Here is a 21,202-nt window from a genome sequence, read left to right on the forward strand (position 1 = left end):
GGCTGCGATTGCGGGGCGCCGCTTTCCTTGGCGGAAGTGGAGGCGCCTGCGCGGTCTCAGTCTGCGGGAAGGGGCTGCACCTAAGGGGTCGGGAGGCACGGCCTCCACCGGGAAGCCTGGCCCCATTCTGGGCCTGGCCTCATTCTACCACCTGCACCACCCGCACCCCTCCCCCGCTCTTCCGCAAGTTCATTCCCCCCGCAGGGCCGCCTCCACCTCCCAAGTTCACACCGCACCTCCTTGCACGCGGGACCTCCTCCAGGCCGGGCCATGCTGGGCATGTCTGTAAGTGGCCCCAGAAGCCCTGAATGCGGCGCAGGCCAGTTCAGGGCTCTGGGAACTCACCGCTCTCAGCTTAACGGGAGCTACCTCTGGGAGCACCACAGTGGTTCCTCCAAGGGATGTAAAAACCTCTTCTCCCTTTCTAGACTCAGGACAGCTCTGCGCTCCAGCCAGTTCCCCTTCCTCTGAGATTGCGGGGTCCTCCTGCTTTTACAGGTCTGTGTTACCCCGATTTCTGCCTCCACTCACGCTACACTTTTCCCAGCAGTCAATTGCACCTACACCCAACTTCCGAAAGAGGACCGCAGCTACCTCCATTTTGACCTCCAACTTTCTGATTAAGTTCTTTCTAGCTTATCTCTGAACTCGGGCCACTGAACCTATCCCCACAAGCAATAGGGACTGCCCCAATGCCAGCAAGACCCCATATGATGGACCTCAAGACAATGGTTGGTTTGACCTTCGCCGCCTATCTGCAGTTCTCACCGACCTTCCACATTTCCCTTCTATCAACCTGGAATTATTTTTGGCACTTTGAAACATTAGTCTGCTGCCTTCCCGACGTTGGCCTCACTGAAACAAATTCCTTTCTGGTTTCACCACCACTCCTCTCTGCCTTTGGATTTTGTCAGCTGCGAACGCCAAACCTGGTCTGTTTGGAACCCTCGAGGCCAAGTGTCCTTGCACCCCTGCGCCTCTGGCTACACTTCAAGTTTACATAATCAGCTGAGTCTGTAAATCCAGACCTGTGCTTCAGAAAACCCACATTTCGGACTTTTTTCAAGGAGAGAGGGAAGATGAGAAGGTCGGGAGACAGCTACACATCTTAAGAAGGAGACTCTACAGAGCTTAGGGAGGGTGGTGAGTAACCTCTGATAACTCAGCCCAAGCCCTCGCAGGGCTGCCCTCCCTCCCAGGACAGACAGCAAAGCTGCCTTCCAAGGCTCTGGAAAAAAATGTGTTTTGCTTCCTTGTGCAGTGTGGGCTATCACATCAACACCAAAACACCTTGGGGGCAGGGTTTTGCTGGTCAACAGGGGTGCCCTTATTGCAAACTTTTGGTAAAATGTGCAGTTCGGATCCTATCATGGAACGTACTCTAACAACAAATGAAACTGCAAAGAAATCTTAAAGTCATTTAGTAGATTAACTGTCACTATGCACAGTGTTATTTTGAAATTATCTGATGAAAAGTAGGACGGGGGGGGGGAATAATTATGTTAATGTTGTTAGGAGCCCAAATTTTCATTGTTAAAGAGACCAGGTATAAATTGAAGGAAGTTAAGGGAAAGGCCTGTGCAATTGAATTTGAATCGGAAGCCAGAAAACTGCAGTATTTATTGCAACTAGTTTTACTACTATACAATTCCAGTGTTTCTCTCTTCTGGGTATGTTGGTTCTCCGGTACCTATTACTGACCTTTTTAAGAGTTCTTCCTGCAACAGTGGCAGAGATTCGAGTATGCCCTGTGAAAATTAATAAAAGGAAATCTCCTTTAAAGAAAAAAAAAAAAAAGGAAATCTCCTTTAGAATGGAGTTGGGAGGCCCTTAGGGTGAGCTCTCATGCCCTATCACTTATCAGTTACAGACCCAAGGGAAGAGAGGGACCTTGCACATGGACACTGCTTTACTATTCCAGCAGGAGGAAGAAAGGCTTTTCTCCTGCCCTGGCAACAGCCCAGCCAATGAAAGACTGCAACAACTCAGCCAATGAAAAGCCATTGGCCCTGCAAGGTTCTTGCTAGAACTGTCAGGGCCGCTATACTTTGAACTTCCAGTCTACTCCAGTGGACTTTCTGTGCATAACTTCCCAGCTTCCCCTTTCCTCTATAAAAGAGCATTCCTCTCTTCTGTGGGGGTGACTTACTAATAATCTGTAGAAGAGTGCTTCCTCTGGATTGTGATTCTCTGCTATTTTCAAATACCCCCCCCTTTTTTTTTTGCTGTTAAAATAACTGGCAGTTTTGTTTTTTAAGGTTAATGTTACTTGGTGATCAGAAGTGGGATGCAAGGAAGACCCCCAACAACTCCGAGGCTGGTGAACAAACACACTGGCACCCACAGAGCCAGTTGGGCGCCTGCTGCCTTCTGGCTGACCCTGGAGTTTGGGGTAAGTTTTCTCCTGGATGTTGAGCTCTGTTTGCGCTCCCCAGGCGTTATTGGGTAGGATGTTTTAAAAGGCCTTATTGTTTGTTTTTTTGTTTTTTCTCTGAGAGTGCTCATTTGGCTTTTGGTTGGACTTCTTTTGGGGACTGTTCCTGTTGGACGTGTGCCTGTTGGAGCAGCACTCGCCTTCCGTCAGACTCCTGTTTGGAACCAGACTGTTCCTGTTGGAACTGTGCTGGCCTTTAGTCTGATTCCTTCTGGAACCAGGCTGTTCCTGATGCAACTGTGCTGCTTAGGAATTTTTCTCTTTGCCCTAGAGAAAAACCTCTATAAAATGGGATCGCAGTCATAGGAACGCTCTGAGAGTGCTGCCCCCCTCTCCGCCCTGACTGGGACTCTGGCTGGTTGTTTGTTTAAAAACTACGGTCCCTCTGCATGCACATTTATAACTAAATGGACTGACTTACCTAAAGTCATTTAGAACACGAATGGCCATTAAGGGGAACTTTTGATCTCTCCAAACCTATTTTACTCAAAATTAAATTAGAAGGCTCCTTAAGGAAAAAAAAAAAAAAAAGAATGGGATGCCTATGTATAGAGTAGGCAGTTAGTTAGAAGTGAGCTGGAGGCAAGGATGGGGATAAAGAGGCTACACATTAGAAACCCAGGGACACAACATTACACATTAGAAGGCTGGGGGCACAACATCCTGACTTTGTGGCTTCCAAGACCCCTCAACATCCTGGCCTTGTGGCTTCCAAGACCCCGGGACTAACAGACCAAGAGCCCCCCCCCCTCCCCCCCCACCGCAGAGCTTGCCCTCCTCTTCCACCTCTGCCCGGGGTATCCTATAGCTTCCTTGTAATATATTTACATAATGTTACAACCCTGACCCTGGAGGGGAAGATGGCCACGACAATTCCAGCAAGAACTTGCAGGGCCAAAAATTACCCCTCCGTTAGGTAGGAGGCAACCCTTAGATGATGGGAAACAGCCTCAGTCAGAGACTGCCCTAGCTATGACCCATAACCTATACAAACATAAAAAGAAAAGACGCCCCTAATCCCCGTGTAGTTGCCTCCTCTGGGCCTGCCCACACTCCCGTCTTGACGGTGTACTATCCTTAATCAGCTGCTTTGTGCCTGCTACCTTCCTTCTGGCTGTCTCTGAGTGCGGATCCTCGCGTAGACCTTCCGTGGGGGATCCAGACGTTGAGACCGCCATTCACATAACGCAGACTCTCCCACACGTACCTTGAGGCTCCCAGATGTTTTCAGACCTAGCCTCTTCTAAACCTAGCTGTTCCAGAAGGATCCGTTTGGAAACAGCCCCCAAGGACAGTGTGGTTTACCTGGACTAGGAGAAAGCCTGGAAAATCTTCCTTTTCTAACAAAGATGATGATCTGCCACCCCCTCACACACATTGCCAGTATTTTTTTTTAAGATTTTATTTATTTATTTGAGAGAGGGGGAGAGCACGGGGTGGGGGGAAGGCAGAGGGAGAGGAAGAGGGAGAGGGAGCAGCACGCTCCCCACTGAGCAGGGAGCCTGACGTGGGGCTCCATCCTAGGACCTGGGATCATGACCTGAGCCGAAGGCGATGCTTAACCGACTGAGCCACCCAGGCGCCTCTGCCATTCTTATTGCAAGTAATATTTCAGCAATTTGTGAATAATATTTCAGGGACAACACAACCCATAGAATCCCTTTTATAATAGCACAGTTGTTCCCAAATTTGTCTGCACACTGGAGTCACTGGGGAACTACAAAAGCACTGCTGCCTATGTCCCACAGGCCTGGACTTAGGAATTTTTAAATAAAATTTTTGTTCAAGTTACTTAAACTAAAAAAAAAAAAAAAAAAAAAAAAAAAAAAAAATAGAGAGAAGAAAAGAATTCACCCATTTCTCCCAGGCTCCATCTCTTGTAACCACCAATCTGTTCTCTGTATCTATGTGTTTGTTTTTGTTTCTGTTTTTTTTTTTAATTTTGGATTTCACATATAAGAGAGATCATTCCATATTTATCTTCTCTGTCTGACTTATTTCACTTAACATATTGTCCTAGAGGTCCATTCATGTTGTTGCAAATGGAAAGATTTCATTCCTTTTTTTATGGTTGAATTATATTTATTCATTCATTCATCTGTGGACATTTAGGTTGTTACCATCTTGGCTATTGTAAATAATGTTGCTGTGAACATGGGGGTGCATATAACTTTTCAAGTTGGTATTTTTGTTTTCTTTGCATAAATACCTAGAAGTGGAATTACTGGGTCATATGGTAGTTCTATTGTTAATTTTTTGAGGAACCCCCATACTGTTTTCTATAGTGGTTGCACCAATTTACATTCCCACTATCAGGGTACAGGGTTCTCTTTTTTCCACACCCTCACTCTCATTACTAACACCTGCTGTTTCTTGTCTTTTGAGGCTAGCCGTTCTAACAGGTGTGAGGAGATAGCTCACTGTGGTTTTGATTTGCATTACCCTGATCATTAATGATATAGACCATCTTTTCTTGTATCTGTTGGCCATCTATATGACTTTTTTTGGAAAAATGTCTATTCAGTCCTCCTGCCCATTTTTTAATTAGATTGTTTTGTTGTTGTTGTTTGTTTTGTTTGTTTGTTTTGCTATTGAGTTGTATGAGTTCTTCATATATTTTGGATATTAACCCATTATCAGATATATGATTTGCAACTATTTTCTCCCATTCACTAGGTTGCCTTTTCATTTTGTTGATTTTTTCCTTTGCTGTGTAGAAGCTAATTCTTAGTTTGATGTAGTCCTACCTGTTTTGTTTTTGGCTTTTCAGGTTTTTATTTTAATTCCAGTTGGTTAATATACAGTATTATATTCGTTTCAGGTGTACAATGTAGTGATTCAACACTTCCATACAACACCCAGTGCTCATCACAACAAGTGCCCTCCTTGATCCCCATCGCCTGTTTAACCCATCTCCCCACACACTTCCCCTCTGGTAACCATCAGTTGGTTCTCTAGAGTTGAGAGTCAGTTTCTTGATTTGTCCCTCTCACTTTCTTTTTTCCCTTTGCTTATCTGTTTTGTTTCTTAAATTCCACATGTGAGTGAAGTCATATGGTATTTGTCTTTCTCTGACTGACTTAGCGTTATACTCTCTCGCTCCATGCATTTTCTTGCAAAGGGCAAGATTTCATTCCATTGTGTGTATATACCACATCTTCTTTATCCATTCATCAATCAACGGACACTTGGGCTGCTTTCACATCTTGGCTATGGTAATAATGCTGCTATGAACATAAGGGTGCATGTATCCCTTTGAATTAGTGTTTTTGTATTCTTTAGGTAAAGACCCAGGAATGCAATTGCTGGATCATAGGGTAGTTCTATCTTTAACTTTCTTTTTTTTTTTTTTTTAAAGATTTTATTTATTTATTTGACAGAGATAGAGACAGCCAGCGAGAGAGGGAACACAAGCAGGGGGAGTGGGAGAGGAAGAAGCAGGCTCATAGCGGAGGAGCCTGTTGTGGGGCTCGATCCCATAACGGCGGGATCACGCCCTGAGCCGAAGGCAGACGCTTAACCGCTCTGCCACCCAGGCGCCCCTATCTTTAACTTTCTGAAGAACTTCCATACTTTTTTCCACAAGCGGGCTGTGCCCGTTTGCATTCCTAACCAGCAGTACACGAGTGTATTTTTTTTCTCCACATCCTCGCCAATACCTGTTGTTTCCTGTATTGTTGATTTTAGCCATTCTGACAGGTGTGAGGTGATACCTCGTTGTGGTTTTGATTTGCATTTCCCTGACGCTGAGTGATGTTGAGCACCTTTTCATGTGTCTGCTGGCCATCTGCACATCTTCTTTGGAGAAGTGTCTGTTTATGTCTTCTGCCCATTTTGAAATTGGATTACTTGTTTTTGAGTATTGAGTTTTATAAGTTCTTTATACATTTTGGATATTAACGCTTTATCAGACATGTCGTTTGCAAATATCTTCTCCCATTCCATAGGTTGCCTTTTAGTTTTGTTGATTGTTCCCTTTGCTGTGCAGAAGCTTTTCATTTTGATATGATCCCAATAGTTTATTTTTGCTCTTGTTTCCTGTTGCCTCGGGAAACATCTAGAAAAGAGTTGCTATGGCCAATGTCGAAGAGGTTACTGTCTGTTACTTCTAATAGGTTATTTCTAGGATTTTTATGGTTTCAGGTCTCACAGTTAGGTCTTTAATCCATTTTGAATTTATTTTTGTGTAGGTATAAGAAAGTGGTCCAGTTTCTTTTGCATGTTGCTGTCTAGTTTTCCCAACACCATTTGTTGAAGAGACAGACTGTCTTTTTGCCATTGGATATTCTTTCCTGCTTTGTCAAAGATTAATTGACCGTGTAGTTGTCGGTGTACTCCTACCTGTTTTTTGCTTTTGGAAGAGGGACCTGGTTAAATACACCGTGGTACACCTACATCAATGTGTAATATGCAGCCGTTAAAGTGAATGAAAATTTCTCTATATACTGATGTGAAAAATTGAATGAAAAAGGCAAAGTGCAGAAAGGGAAAAAAGTATATACTGTTACCTTTTGCACAGTAAAGGGGGAATAAAATATATGTATGCTTAGATTTTCTTACACTCACATATTAAATACTAGAAAAATCCCCAATAAATTATAAAACTAGTTAACTCTATAGAGGAGGGAGAGAGGGGTTGGGGGGGAAGTGAATATACACAGAGTGTACCTTTTTGTATTATTTTGACTTTTCAAAGCCATGTCAACGTATTCTCTATTCAAAAATAAATAAAAATAGATTCTTAAATGAATACATTAATGTACTAAGAAAAAATAAAGGCAGATTATATCAGCATTTTAATCATTGTAGGCTTGCTTGACATTTTAGCATTCATAACATTAAACAAACTAATGTTTAAGAATTATATTTAATTTTTGCTATTTAATTTTATATTTAGCTTTGAGTCTTTCAAGAAAAAGTCCCCTTTAGGAATTCTTCACATCTTGCAAAGATAACTTACGAGAAGAACATCAACTTTACTACCCCAAAATTTCGTAAGGTGGAAAACTCTAAAATTATGTAAAGAACATCCATGTTGAAACAACTCTGACCCACATATAACTAAGAATATCGACTATGAATAAAAGGAGAAAGTTTCAGAGAAAAATAAGACATCCTAAACCCTTTCTGTTCTTACGAATGAAATTACGAAACAACAGACTTTATAAAAACATTTCAAGAGTGTAGTCCCTTCTACTTTTGAGACAAAAAATTGAAACAGAAAGCTTCACAAAATTATCGCTTAAAAAATAAAAACACCTAAAATGATAGGAGTGTGTCAAAGAGACACAGGACACAACTGAAAGTTCTCCCAGTGGCCAAAGCAAGGCAAATTGAGCAATAAAACCAAGTAGTATTGGATTATAACCCACAGTATAAAATAATTATCCAGGAGTCCGCATGCTATAAATAAATGATTGAATAAGTAAAAGAACACATGGAGGAGAACAGACAGGTCTCCCATACAGAAGAACTCCAAACAACTTATGTGGAAACCTCAAGGGAGTATTTCTGCTTCATCTTATGCTTCACCTCAAGATGGTCAAGCATAACTCCCCTCTTCTTATGTGTGGGTTGGGCATAGTGAATTCCTTCCAAATCATATAGTACGTAAAGGGGTAAAAAAGTAACATTATAGTGGAGAAACCTGACAAAAACTACCTCAGCCTGGAGATCAAGGTCAACATCAACACTGATGAATCATGTTGATATCATGTACCCTCGATATGATGTGATAGGAATGTCAGTTTGTGGTCTTCCTCTGCAAACCCCATGATCCCAGTATAATCAGGAGAAAGACATCAGACAAACCTGAATTGAGCACATTCTACCAAGTACTTGGGCAGTACTTCTCAAAAATGTCAAGGTTGTCAAAAACAAGGAAAGCCTGCGTAACTGTCATTGTCAAAAGGACCCTTAGGAGATGTAGTGACTAAATGTAAGATGGGATCCTGGGTGGGATCCTGGAACAGAAAAGAATATTAGGTAAAAACTAAAGAAATCTGAATAAAGTTGACTTTAGGAAATAGTAATAATTTGCTCACTAGTTGTGAGCAAATGTATCACATTAATGCAAACTATTGATAATAGGGGAAGCTGGATGTGGGCTTCACAGCCCACAGTTTTTGTGTAAATCTGAAACTATTCTTAAAAAATAATGATCCACGTATTAACCCATATTTTCTTTTTAAAAAATGACCTGAATTTAGGTAGATATGTTCTTATGTCTGAGTTTACTTTAAAATGTATCTAAAAAGGGACACCTGGGTGGCTCAGTCAGCTGAGAATCTGGCTCTTGGTTTTGGCTCAGGTCATGATCTCAGGGATGTGGGATTGAGCCCCAAGATGGGCTACGTGCTCAGTGGGGAGTCTGCTTGAGGTTCTCTCCCTCTCCTTTTGCCCCTCCCCCTGCTTATGCTCTCTCTTTCTCTCAAATAAATAAATAAATCATTAAAAAAATGCATCCAAAAAATTAGATGGATAAATGGAAGAATAGAGGGCTGACTAGGTGGATAGACACATGGTAAAGCAACTATAGTAGTTGTCAATTGTAAAATCTAGGTGGTTGACTCAGCAATTCCACTCCTCGGTATCTACCCAAGAGAAATGAAAACCTGTGTCTCCACAATGACTTGTTTGCAAACGTTCAGAATAGCATTATTCACAATACCCAAAGCTAGAAGCAATTTCAGTGTCCAGCAACTGGTGAATGCATAAACCAAATGTGGTATAGCCACATGTTGGAATACTACGCAGCAATGAAAAGGAGCAAAGTCCTGACACATGCTACAACATAGGTGAACCTCATGAAAGCAGCCCGACACAAATGACTACATGTTTTGACCTGTCAAAAATCAATTGACCCAGAGATGTGAGGATTTATTTCTGGCTTTTTGATTTTATTCTGTTGATCTATAGGTTTATCCTAATGCCAATACTACACTGTTTTTGTGACTGTAACTTTGTAGTCAATTTTTGAAATTGGAAATTGTGAATCTTCCAACTTTGTTCTTCTTTTTTCAAGATTGTTTTGGCTATTCAGAGTTCTTTGAAATTTCATATAAACTTTAGGATGAGCTTTAAATTTTGGGAAAGAGAAAAGACCTCCCCCCCCAAAAAAACCATTGGGATTTTGATAGGGATTGCATTGAATCTGTATATTTTCGATCTGTGAACATGGAAAAATTTTCCATTTACTTAGGTCTCCTTGAATTTCTTTCAGTGATGTTTTGTAGTTTTTAGTACATAAGTCTTGTGTTTTCTTAGTTAACTTTATTCCTGAACATTTTCTTTTGATGCTATTTTACATGGAATTGTTCTCTTAATTTTCTTTTTGGACTGTTCATTGCTAGTATATAGAAATACAACTGATTTTTATGTATTGACTTTGTATCCTGCAACTTTGCTGAATTCAGTTATTAGTTATAACATTTGTGTGTATGCGTGCATGTATGTGTGTGTGAAAAGAGAGAGAAAGTGGGGGTATTTTGTATCCACAAATAGACAATACCTATTTTTCAGTGACCTAAAAAAGAACATTTACAAAAATCATCATGTACATAATGATCTCTACAAATCTCCAAAATTCTCTTAAGACAATATAACAAAATGAAAAAAAAGCAATAAAATGATTTTCTAAAAAAATCACTTGAAATTCTGAAATCACATTTCCAAATAACTCAGTTCAAAGAAGAAATATAAATCCATTCATGAAATAATAGTAGTGAGAACACGACTTTATACACTAATGGAACTCTGCTCAGAGGAGAATTTATATTACTAAATATTTTTTATTAGAAAGCAAAAAAGAAAAGAAATGAATCAAGTATCCACCTTACATGTGTTAAGGATCTTTACAAAAACCAGAAATCAATTCAGACAAGATAAAACAGGAAAAAATATATTTTTGATTTGATTCAGAGCTGAATCGAAAGAGAGTGAAAGCTGAAAAACAGGTCTAAAAAGGGCAGAAACCTCAGGTGGCTCAGGGGTTACTTTCTGAATCAGGTAACGGAAAGCAATGAATCAGCTATGGGATGAATCAGCTACAGCTGTTTTAGGTCTTATCATTTTGCTTAAGATTTAGTTGCCATGGAGAGAGCATAAAATTAGCTTAGGTCAGGTTTCATGTCTATTTTTTTTAAAGATTTTATTTATTTATATGTGAGAGAGAGAGAGAGAGCACGAGCAGGGGGCAGAGGGAGAAGCAGGCTCCCCACTGAGCAGAGAGCCCGCTGCGGGGCTCGATCCCAAGACTCTGGGATCATGACCCTAGCCAAAGGCAGATACTTAACTGACTGAGCCACCCAGCCGTCTCTCATGTCTATTTTTTAATCTAGAAAAGTTTCGTGCATCTTCATTGATGGTTTCCCCAAACCCATGGCCAATAGAGAGGGGTTAGTTCCACAGGAAAAACTGGGGTAGTTTATCAGAAGAAGGGGCAATGGATACAGAGTGGCAAAAACAACGAATCATCCAATTACACACCTTTAGAAGCTAGACTTTTGTGAGGCTGTTCACTACAGCATTCATCTATAGTACCAAAAACCATGAGTGCTCGGTATTAACTGAACAGTTAAATAAAATATAACACATTTAAGATGGTCTGTGATGCAGCCATTACTAATTGTGTTTTGGATCAATATTTAAAGATTGAGAAACTTGCTATGGAAAAATTGAATATCAACTGTGTAGAGTCTATGAATTAAATTCAGTTTTAAAAGTTTAATTTTGCATATAACCAACACCTGAAGAGAATGCACAAAAGTGATGTGTGTGTATCTGCATCCTAACCCCTGAACTTGTGAATATGACCTTATTTGGAAACGAGATTTTTGTAGATGTAAAAGTAATTAAATTAATGATTTTGAGATGAGAGCATCCTCGATTTTCCCCATGGGTCCTAAATCCAATGACCGGTGTCCTTGTAAGAGGCAGAAGAGAAGACAAAAACTGCAGAGAAGGCCATGGCCATGTGAAGACAGAGATACAAGAAGCCACAAGCCAAGGAATGTCTAAAGCCACCAGAAGCTGGAAGAGGCAAGAAATAAATCTCTTCTAGAGCCTTTGATGGAAATGTAGCCCTCCTGACACCTTGATTTTAGACTTTTGCTCACCATCACTGTGAGAGAATACATTTCTGTTGTTTTAAGTCACCCAGTTTGTGGTAATTTCTTAGGGCAGCCTGAATTTGTGTAACAAATTACCACAAACTGGTGGCTTAAACAACAGATATATATATATGTTTATCCACACACATATATACACGCATGCACACACACACATATAACAGGAATCTCTCTATAGATAGATGGATAGAGCCAATATGTAAAATTTATTTTCCCCAAATTGCCATATTTTCCCACAACAAAGATTATTGTTTAAAAATGTGGGTCTAATGTAAGACAAAATAAAATTTAAGCCAAAAAATTAAATGTGCCCGTATTCTCACAGGCAATTCCGAGCGGGAATGCTAGCCACCGTGACTCTGGAAACCGCCCCAGCTGTGTCTCCTGTCCCCAGGCTGCTTTGAATGCCCCGGCTCCTGAGGGTTCTTTCCGCCTCCTTCAGGTACGAGTGTCCCCTTCCCCTCCAATCTGGTAGCTTGCTTTACCCCATTTCACCTTTACAAATGACCCACATCAGTACCTATTTTCACTAACGGGAGGACATCTGAAGAGGAGTTTTGCTTTTAGGACCTTGTCATTGCTTCTTTACGCCATTACGCCACCTCCCTCCCTTTGCTTTGGTGTCCAGGCTGGGTGGACTGGTTTGGGACTGGGTCTCCTCCTCGGCTGCCGCCGTGGTTCCCGCCCCGTCTGACGCCAGCACTCAGCATCCCCGATCCCCACTGTCAGGGAAGGGGAATCAGGCATTTACAGAGTGGGGTTATTACCGCCTTTCCAGTGCTCCTAACCCATGGGGAGGGATGATGAGTAAAAACGGACGGAAACACGCCTGCTCTACCCTGTGAATTCCGCTGCCGCTCGTGGCCACTGTTTTCTAAGTTCTCCAAGGGCTGACGTGAGGATTAAAGTTACTCGTTTTTGTTGGTAGGGTGGGAGTGGGGGTTGGAGGGGAAGGCGGGGGAGTGAAAACACAGGCCACCTTATTTTTGGAAACCCGGCCGAAGAAGGTGTTGTCCTCGGTGTTCTCGCTGCCCAGTATCCCCGGATCACCCAACAAAGCAGTCGCCATCTAACCAGGCGGATTCTGGAAAGGGGAGCTCTCTTGGGAGTCGCCACAGGGTTGGGGATCACCTGCAACAGCACCAGGACCCCAGGCAGGGTTTACGCCCGAGCTGTCCAACCGTCACCAGGTGGCGCCAAAGCGCAGCCGAGACCCCGGGGGATTGGCGTCCTGCAGCCTCGACCTGGAGAAGCCCGGGAAGCCCGAGGATCAGACGCTGCGTGCCTCTTTTGAGAAGGGGCCCTGCCCTCTGCCCTCTCCCTAACCCCAGTTATGGCTGTGAGGTCCAAGAGTGGAGATTCTCTGGGGAGGACAGGCAGGCAGCCTGGAGAGATGTCAAGATTGTATCAGGACTGGAGGACCAGAGGATGGGAAAGTTTCGCAAAGGTGGGCGGGAGAGGGTGCGAGAGCCGAAGTGGCCTTGGGGTCCCAAGCCGGAAAGTGAGGGAGACAGGCCACGAAGCTAATGTCTGCATACGTTCGCCCTGGCAGAAGTCAGGCCTGGGAGGAGAAGATGTTCTCCAGGGATGCCACAGTGGGCAGGAAAGGACCACAGAGCATTCAGATGACCTTCCCTTAATGCTACAAAGGTTCCCCCCAACTTAGATGCAACCTGCTGCAGGAAAGTGGGAAGCGGAAACCCCGATTGACTGGCAGATTCCTGAAAAAAACAGAAATAGTGCGTTTGCCTGGAAATGACTAATATTTGTGGGTGGCTGATGGGTTTTATTGTTTTAATAGCCATTAGGAGTAATAGATCCTCAAAAAAGAGGACAAGTTTTGTAACAAAAATAAAGTTACATTTTGTTTTACCAAACCTAGACCTTGGCCTGTGAAAGGCAGATCAGCTACAAATATTTGTAAAAATCGACTGCATATAAGAAACCTTAATAAATTCCAAAAATCAGCAATTGCAGTGACTATATTCTGTAGCTACATTGTAACCAATAAATACGTCAAAGCAAAACAAGAAAACCCAGCCACTTGGAAATCATAAAAGGGGCGGGGAATTATTCTAAACAGCACTAGAGTCCTAGAGAAATCAAGATCAGAATACCAGACTCTTTAGAAAAAGATTACGTAAGAAAACACCGCATATTGATGCTAAGGTGTATGGGCAAAGCCGTGTCTTCCCATATAAACTCACAGCTTTAAATGCTTTTGTTAGCTGAGACAAAGAGAATTTAATCAACTGAATACTCTACTTAGAATTTTAGAAAAACAAAATCTTTAAAAAAAAAAAAAGATTTTTACTTACTTATTTGAGAGGGAGACAGAGAGGTCGAGCATGAGTCAGGGGGGAGGAGCAGAGGGAAAAGGAGAAGCAGACCCCTTGGGCAGGGAGCCCAAGGCAGAGCTCAGTCTCAGGACCCTGGGATCGTGACTTGAGCTGAAGGCAGACGCTTAACCGACGGAGCCACCCAGGCGCCCCGAAAAACAACAAATCCTTAAGATAAGAGTAAAGAAACAACTGCAGAGATAAATTAATTAGAAAAATTAATTAGTTATTTTTAAAAAACGAATACACAAATAACACTAAGAGAAAATGCAAAATGTACATCTCTTACTTACCTTGTCCTTCAGAAATTACTTAGCCATCTGTCTGAGCAGCGGGCCCTACCTTCCCCCCAATTTGCCCACTGTGCCCCTTTAAGGAGAGTCACTATACACCCTCCCTCGTAGGTTAGAGCCCACTGCCACATGATCTGGCATAATCTTCAAAATCCTGAAGTTCCCACACCTACATGGCCAGGACAAGATTGGGAATGTCCCTTTTGAGGTTGATACAAGTCACTGACCAGTTGTAACGTGCTTATACCCGTGTGTGTGTGTGTGTGTGTGTACAAGTGTAAGGCTGTGCATGGGTATGTGTGTTCAGGTATGGATGTACAAGTGTGGGGGGTGTACAAGTGTGGGGGTATCTTGTTTTCTTTTGGTCCTTGAATTATTCTGAATTGTGGAATTCAGATGGTCTCTAAGCGTCTAATCCCAACACAGAAGTACATTTTTATATGCTCTGCAACCACTGATAGACATGTATTATAAACCAAGGATTTTAATGAATTCAAATTGTGCACCCCAAAGGAACAACCAGAAGGGAACCGCTTTGATTTTCTTGTCCACCTGTATCAATCATCTGTAATAACAGCACCATATACCAGGGACTCAGTGCCAAACGATCATTATCTCAGTTGACCTTTCATGACGTAGGATGTGCTATGATTATTCCCATCAAGAGCTAGCGAGGGCTCAGAAGGGTTAAAGTGATTCGCCCTGCATCACACACCTATCTCAGTGCTGACCCACTGTCAGGTTTGTATGGCTCCCAAGATACTGGTCTTATCATTATGCTATAAAAAGTATAATAAGTTTTTTTTATGATAAAAGTATTTTAAAATTATTTTTAAAGTATTTTTTCCTTGGAGCATTAAAAAGTATTTTTTTCTTCATTCTTATTGTATACATATAAAAAATAGTATGTACATTTGCCTTGGTCTTTTTTAGCCCTGGGTGTGACCTGAATCAGGGGTCCCAGTATAGGCAGAGCATGGGACACTGTGTTGTGATACGAGCTCTGTAAGGGAGCTGCAGAATCTGAAGTTTGTTCACTCGCATCAAGTCCAGACCCCTGCTTGCCCTGCAAGAATCTGCCGGGTGGGAAGACCTCCTTGTTCTCATAATCCTTCAGTCTCTAGTCTGGCCTCAGAATCTGCTTTTCCTCATTCTGCTGGGCTTGCTTTTCTCAAATGAGCAAACATGGCGCTGGCTGGCATTAAAACACCGCAGTTGCTACTACACAGTGAGTTTTCCGTACTTGAGTCCTATTCAAGATATATAAACTGACGGGGCGCCTGGGTGGCTCAGTCAGTTAAGCGTCTGCCTTCGGCTCAGGTCATGATCCCAGAGTTCTGGGATCGAGCCCCGCATCGGGCTCCCTGCTCAGCGGGAAGTCTGCTTCTCCCTCTCCCACTCCCCTTGCTTGTGTTCCCTCTTTCACTGCCTCTCTCTCTGTCAAATAAATAAATAAATAAATAAAATCTTAAAAAAAAAAAGATATATAAACTGACTACCTTGTACTGTTATCAAAATTTAGTTATTTTTTCACGAAGTGTTTCTTTTGATTTGTTAATACGATAAGGTTTTCCTGGTTTGCCACTTCATCAGTTTCCCCCCCATTTTGGTGTCCAATCTTAAGCAAAATCCACAGCCTCGCTAGACCTTGCTAAATCTGAGCATTGGCAGAGCATCCCAAGGGTGAGAAGACTCAAATTCCTAAAACTGCCTTGGCGTCACTAAGGTTTGCTAGACCTGGGTCTCTCTGCCTACAAGTATTGTCAGCAGTTTCTCTGAGCTCTGGCGTATGTTTGCAGTGGTTTTTGCCTTTCCTTTTTGTTCTGTGTTGTGTGGGTGCTTTGCTGGGCAGTTGAAAGGAGTTGCATTGAGGACTGTTAGCCAGAACATCCTCTCAAAACACAGTTGTGCTGAATCTTTGTCAGTCCTGTGGAACAGCCAGATACTGAATTTGGAGTTGGCACTGGGGGCAGTGGGAACCTTCCCTCTCCTTCCATCCCTCGCCACCATGCTCACTTCTCACCCTCTTCAGGAGGGCAAGTGAGGTCTGGCTAGATACAAGTGTCTGTGGCTCTGGAAAAGACTCACAGGAGTATAGCCCCAGAGGAAAAAGCCAGAAGGGTGATCTAGACTGCTTCAAAAAATTCTGCCCTCTTCTCTTATGTTCAGTCATGGCTGAGGGTGAGGGTGAGTCTCCTTGTGGCTCCTTCTCTTCTGTGGTGGTCTTACTGACCAGGGGTCCTTCAGGTCTGTGCTCCTGACCATGCTATGTGACCACAGCCGGGGGAGGCCCCCACCTCACAGAAGTCCTTGTTGTCACTGCAGCCGCCCTCTCATGAGGTCTCAGACAGACATTAGGGAACTTCTGCTCTTGCAGTATGAGTTAGAGAGAGAGTGTGACCTGCCTTGGCACCAGGAGACCCAACTCTGAAGGTTGGGAGTCACTGCTGGGTGGCTTCTCCCCCTACCATCGTCTCCCTGTAGCCAGGTGTCCGTGCCCCTGACAAGCCTTTAGGGTTTTTCCTCTCTGTATTTGGAAGTTGAGGGAAATGACCCCAAAGAGTTACAGTCACTTAACAGACCCCTTATGCCTGAAGGATGAAGGGAAATGGGGGTGAAGGGATGGGGATTGCAGTGGAGGGAGAAGGACCCAGGGTAAGGAGCCCGCATCAAGGACAGCCAAGGTGGCTGCAGTTTGGATGGTGAGGGTGGAGCGGTACGAGGTAAAGTGAGGGGTTGAGGGTCTGTATCATGATAGCAGTGAAGAGCCATTCCAGGCTTTGAAAGAGATTAGTGACATAACGTGATCTGTGTTCTAAAACAAGTCTGTCTGTGCTATGACTTGGAGCAGGATAAGGACGGTCTTAACAGGGTGTAGCTATGGCCTAAGTGAGAGGGGATGGCAGCATGGGGGTATTGGCAATAGGTGAGGAGAGAAGACCTATTTAGAATCTGGGAGCAAAGAATGTACGATGCACGTACAGCTCAAGGGTGAGGTCACACTCACCATTCTGTGCCCACTCACACCTCCATTCACACTTGCACCCCACCTTCCCCTGCCACTTGGTGCTTGGTGGAATGCACGGACACCAGCACATGCCCACGTCCCTGCCGTTCTTTCCTCGTCAGTGTCCTCGGACGGAAAGATTTCTCTGTGAGTCATCTCAGAAGGAAAACTGGCGCTTGGTACCTTTGGATTAGGGGATAAACATCAGAGACGAGAGCTGAGAAGAGTGAGATCCCCAGGCATGGATCACTGGAGCTCAACAAAGCCATGACTTCATCTCACCAGGCCCTCCCTGAGAACTCTGGAGAAAGGCTAGCCCGCCACTCCCCTGCGGCCCTGGCTCCCTGGCTCCCTGGGTCCTGGTCCCTGGAGAAGCTGCACCAGAGTGCCATGGTGACGGTGGTCACGTGAGAGGCGTGGGCCCCCACCTCCATGCCCCGAGGACTCAGAGCACCACAGGTGGAAGGAGGTTTGGGAGCAGGACCCCTGGGCTTTCATGCAGGGCCTCTTAATTGTCTTGAGGACAGACACAGCTGAAGTGTGGTGTCTCTGCCTTCAGCCCTCCACCAAGGGCTAGTGACGCCCAGCCTGAGCGAAAGCATGGCGGGGGTGGGGCTCCAGGCCTGAGGGGCGGAAATACCAGAAGCCACAGAGGAAGGACCAGGTGCTGAGAGAGAGGGATAACTGCTAGCTTCCAGGCAACAATCAAAAGTAAGGAAATGCTCAAAGAAATGACAGGATCAGGGCCTATGGGAAGGCCGCAGGAGTCAACGTGAAGGAGCTCCCCAAGCTGGAACAACCGGAGCATTAAAATAAATACTGTAGTATTGCAGCATAATGTAGTATGCAACATAAAATGAAGATTGATGTTTGAATAAGTAAGTGCACGGTGGTGGTGGGGGGGGGGAATCTTCCTTTCCCCCAAATTTCATTTAACGTAGGTAGATATTCCCTCTAGGAGGTGGAGCTTAGTTCCCTTTGCACACATGAGAATAGACTTAACTTAGTGGCTGGATTCCAAAGCATAGAGTTTGGAAAGGCAAAAATAGTAACGCTACAGTGGAGAAAATGGGCAGACACCGCCTTAACCATGTGATCAAGGTAATCGCCACCGGTGATGAGTATGGATTTACGTGCCACCTACCGTGACACCAAGAGAAGCCACTTCGCCGCTGTGGCATTCTTTCCAGAAACTCAGGGTCCCAGTCTGGTCATGAGAAAAGCATCAGTCAAACCAAAATTGAGTGGTATCCTATGAAATACCTGGCCAGTATGGCTCAAGAATTCACCAAGGTTGTGAAAAACAAGGAAAGCCTGAAAAGCTGCCACAGACTGGAGATCCTGGATTGGATCCCGGAGGAGAAAGAGGACATTAATGGAAAAATCCAGTGAAATCCGGATGAAGCCTAGAGTTTATTTAGCGGAAATGTCCCCATATTTGTTTTTTAGTTTTGACAATGTATCATGTGTTGACCTAAATAAAGAGGTAAACTGAGGCAAGCTCAAACTACCAGAAACTGGGTTTAGTCGGAAAATAGCGGAGGAATTGCATTTTGGGAAACGCATGCTATAGCAAGCTACAGGCGGGGCTTTTGAGGTTTGGGGGCAGGCCGATTTATGGGTGAGGAGTGCAAAGACGGGGAAGTCCAGCCAGAGTCCAAGCAGTTAAGTTCACTGGCTTGGGAATGGGGAGATCTCGGCAGATGTCCATTGGTCAGGAGATAAGTCTCAGTCTTCTGTAAATTGGGCATTTATGGCAAAACAGTCTTTCAGTTCTTTTTTTTTTTTTTTTTTGAGATTTTATTTATTTATTTGAGAAAGAGAAACAGAGAGAGAACATGAGCTGGGAGGAGAGGGAGAAGCAAGCTCCCCACTGAGCAGGGAGCCCAACTTGGGGCTTGATCCTGGGACTCCAGGATCATGACTTGAGCCGAAGGCAGACACTTAACCAACTGAGCCACCCAGGCACCCCAGTCTTTCAGTTCTTAAGTTCCATTCCTTTGAGGGTGCACGCATGAGATTCTCCAGTTCGTATCCTCCAGTTTCATTTTAGATTGGGACCTTTCCACATGTGTAATGTAAGCGGATAACGTCAGGAGAGACTGAACTGGCCGAGGGGTGTACGGGAAATCTCTGTACTATTTTCACAATTTCTCTCTAAATCTAAAATTATTCCAAATCACAGGCTTATTAAAAATAACGTACCTGGGAGATTATTGTTTCAGTACACAGGGAGCTTTCCCATTTGTTCTTAGCACAGCGCCGTACTTTGTCATCTGGATTTACTATTCAGGCATACCTCATTTTACTGCACTGCACTTTCTTGTGCTTCACAGATACCTTTTTGTTGTGTTCTGTTTTTACAAATTGAAAGTTTGTGGCAAGCATCTGTCAAGCAAGTATTTCGGCACCATTTTTCCAACAGCATTTGTTCACTTCTTGTCTCTAGGTCACATTTTGGTAATTCTTATAATATTTCAAACTTTTTCAATGTCATATTTGTTATATGATCTGTAATCAATGATTATAACTCACTCAAAGCTCAGATGATGATTAGCATTTCTTAGCAATAAAGTATTTTTTAATTAAGATATGAACATTGTAGGTTTTTTTTGACATAACACTGTTGCACACTTAACAGACTACAGTGTAGTTTAAACAACGTTGATAAATACTGGGAAACAAACTCATTTGACTCACTTCATTGTATGTACTGGGAAACAGACAAGCTCATTTGACTCACTTTATTGTAATATTTGCTTTATTGCAGTGGTCTGGACCTGAAACTACCGTATTTCCAAGGTATGCCTGTAATTTATTGAACCATTTCTCTACTAATGAATATTGAGGTTGTTTCCAATCTTTTCGCTATTACAAACAGTGGTGCATGGATGATATGTCATTTATACATGTGTGAGAATATCTGTAGAATAAGTTTCCAGAAGTGCAGTTGTTGGATTAAAAAATATTGGCACTTGTTTTGACCAATACTGCCAAACTGCCTTCCCTAGAGGTTGAATTAATTTATACTTCCACCAGCGATGTAGGAAATGACTCCCCACACCCTTCCAACATCGGTTATAGTGAAACCAGCTATAGACCCAATGCAGCCCTCCTTGGGTTTGGTTCATTTGCTAGGGAGCTCACAGAACTAAGGAAAACAGTTTACTTATTAGGTTACCAGTTTATACAAAGGACATTAAAGGGTGCAAAGGAATAGCCAGATAAAGAGCTCTATCAGGGTTTGTCTGGAAGGGATCTGCACGCAGGGCCTCTCTCCCAGTGCAGCTGGGGGCGGGGGGCACTAAGCTCCTGGCACAGGATGCAATCTGGTTTACCACCTGGAAGCTCTCCGAACCCCGGAGCTCAGGGATTTTTATGGAGCTCATTGGGCAGGTATGACTGGTTAAACCATTGACCACTAGTAACTGAACTCAATCTGGTGTCGCCTGGGTGGCCCAGTCAGTTAAGTGTCTGCCTTCGGTCTGGGTCATGATCCCAGAGTCCTGGGATCGAGCCCCGCGTTAGGCTCCCTGCTTGGTGGGGAGTCTGTTTCTCCCTCTGCCTCTCCCCACTGCCCCCACGCGTGCTCTCTCTCTCAATAAATAAATAAAACCTAAAAAAAAAAAAAGAAAAGAAAAGAACTCAATCTCTAGCCCTTCTTCCTTCTGTGGATGTTGGAGGGTGGAGCTGAAAGTTCCAAACCTGTGATCACCTGGCTGGTTTCCCTGGCAACCAGCTTCCATCCTTAGGTTGCCTAGGGGCTTTCCAAAAGTAACCTTATTAACATACACTCATGTGTGGTTGAGGGGGCTTGTTATGAATAACAAGACACCCATTTTACCTTTTGCACTCAGGAACTGAGGACAAAAGATCAAATGTTATAACAAAATATTATCCCATCGCTCTCATCTCTTGGGAAATTCCAAGGGTTTTGGGATCTGTGAGCCAGGATCTGTGGGTGAAGACAAAATATATATATTTCTTATAAATTATAATAT

General features: G+C 43.4%; 1 long non-coding RNA gene across 3 annotated transcripts; it reads left to right on the top strand.

The window, feature by feature from the left end:
* Window positions 1-14: 14 nt before the first annotated feature.
* On the top strand, window positions 15-20,719 carry LOC121101021. Of its 3 annotated transcripts, none has more exons than XR_005832882.1 (4): window positions 15-1,143; window positions 2,259-2,392; window positions 11,888-12,004; window positions 19,972-20,719. It is a non-coding gene; the product is annotated as an uncharacterized LOC121101021 (long non-coding RNA). The 3 variants fall into 3 exon arrangements; XR_005832883.1 differs by lacking the exon at window positions 19,972-20,719 and having other exon boundaries at window positions 15-285; window positions 429-1,143; window positions 11,888-12,440; XR_005832881.1 differs by lacking the exon at window positions 19,972-20,719 and having other exon boundaries at window positions 11,888-12,440.
* Window positions 20,720-21,202: the final 483 nt, after the last annotated feature.

Source organism: Ursus maritimus, unplaced genomic scaffold, assembly GCF_017311325.1.
Source record: "Ursus maritimus isolate PB19 unplaced genomic scaffold, ASM1731132v1 scaffold_6, whole genome shotgun sequence".
In the NCBI taxonomy this organism is placed as follows: domain Eukaryota; kingdom Metazoa; phylum Chordata; class Mammalia; order Carnivora; family Ursidae; genus Ursus; species Ursus maritimus.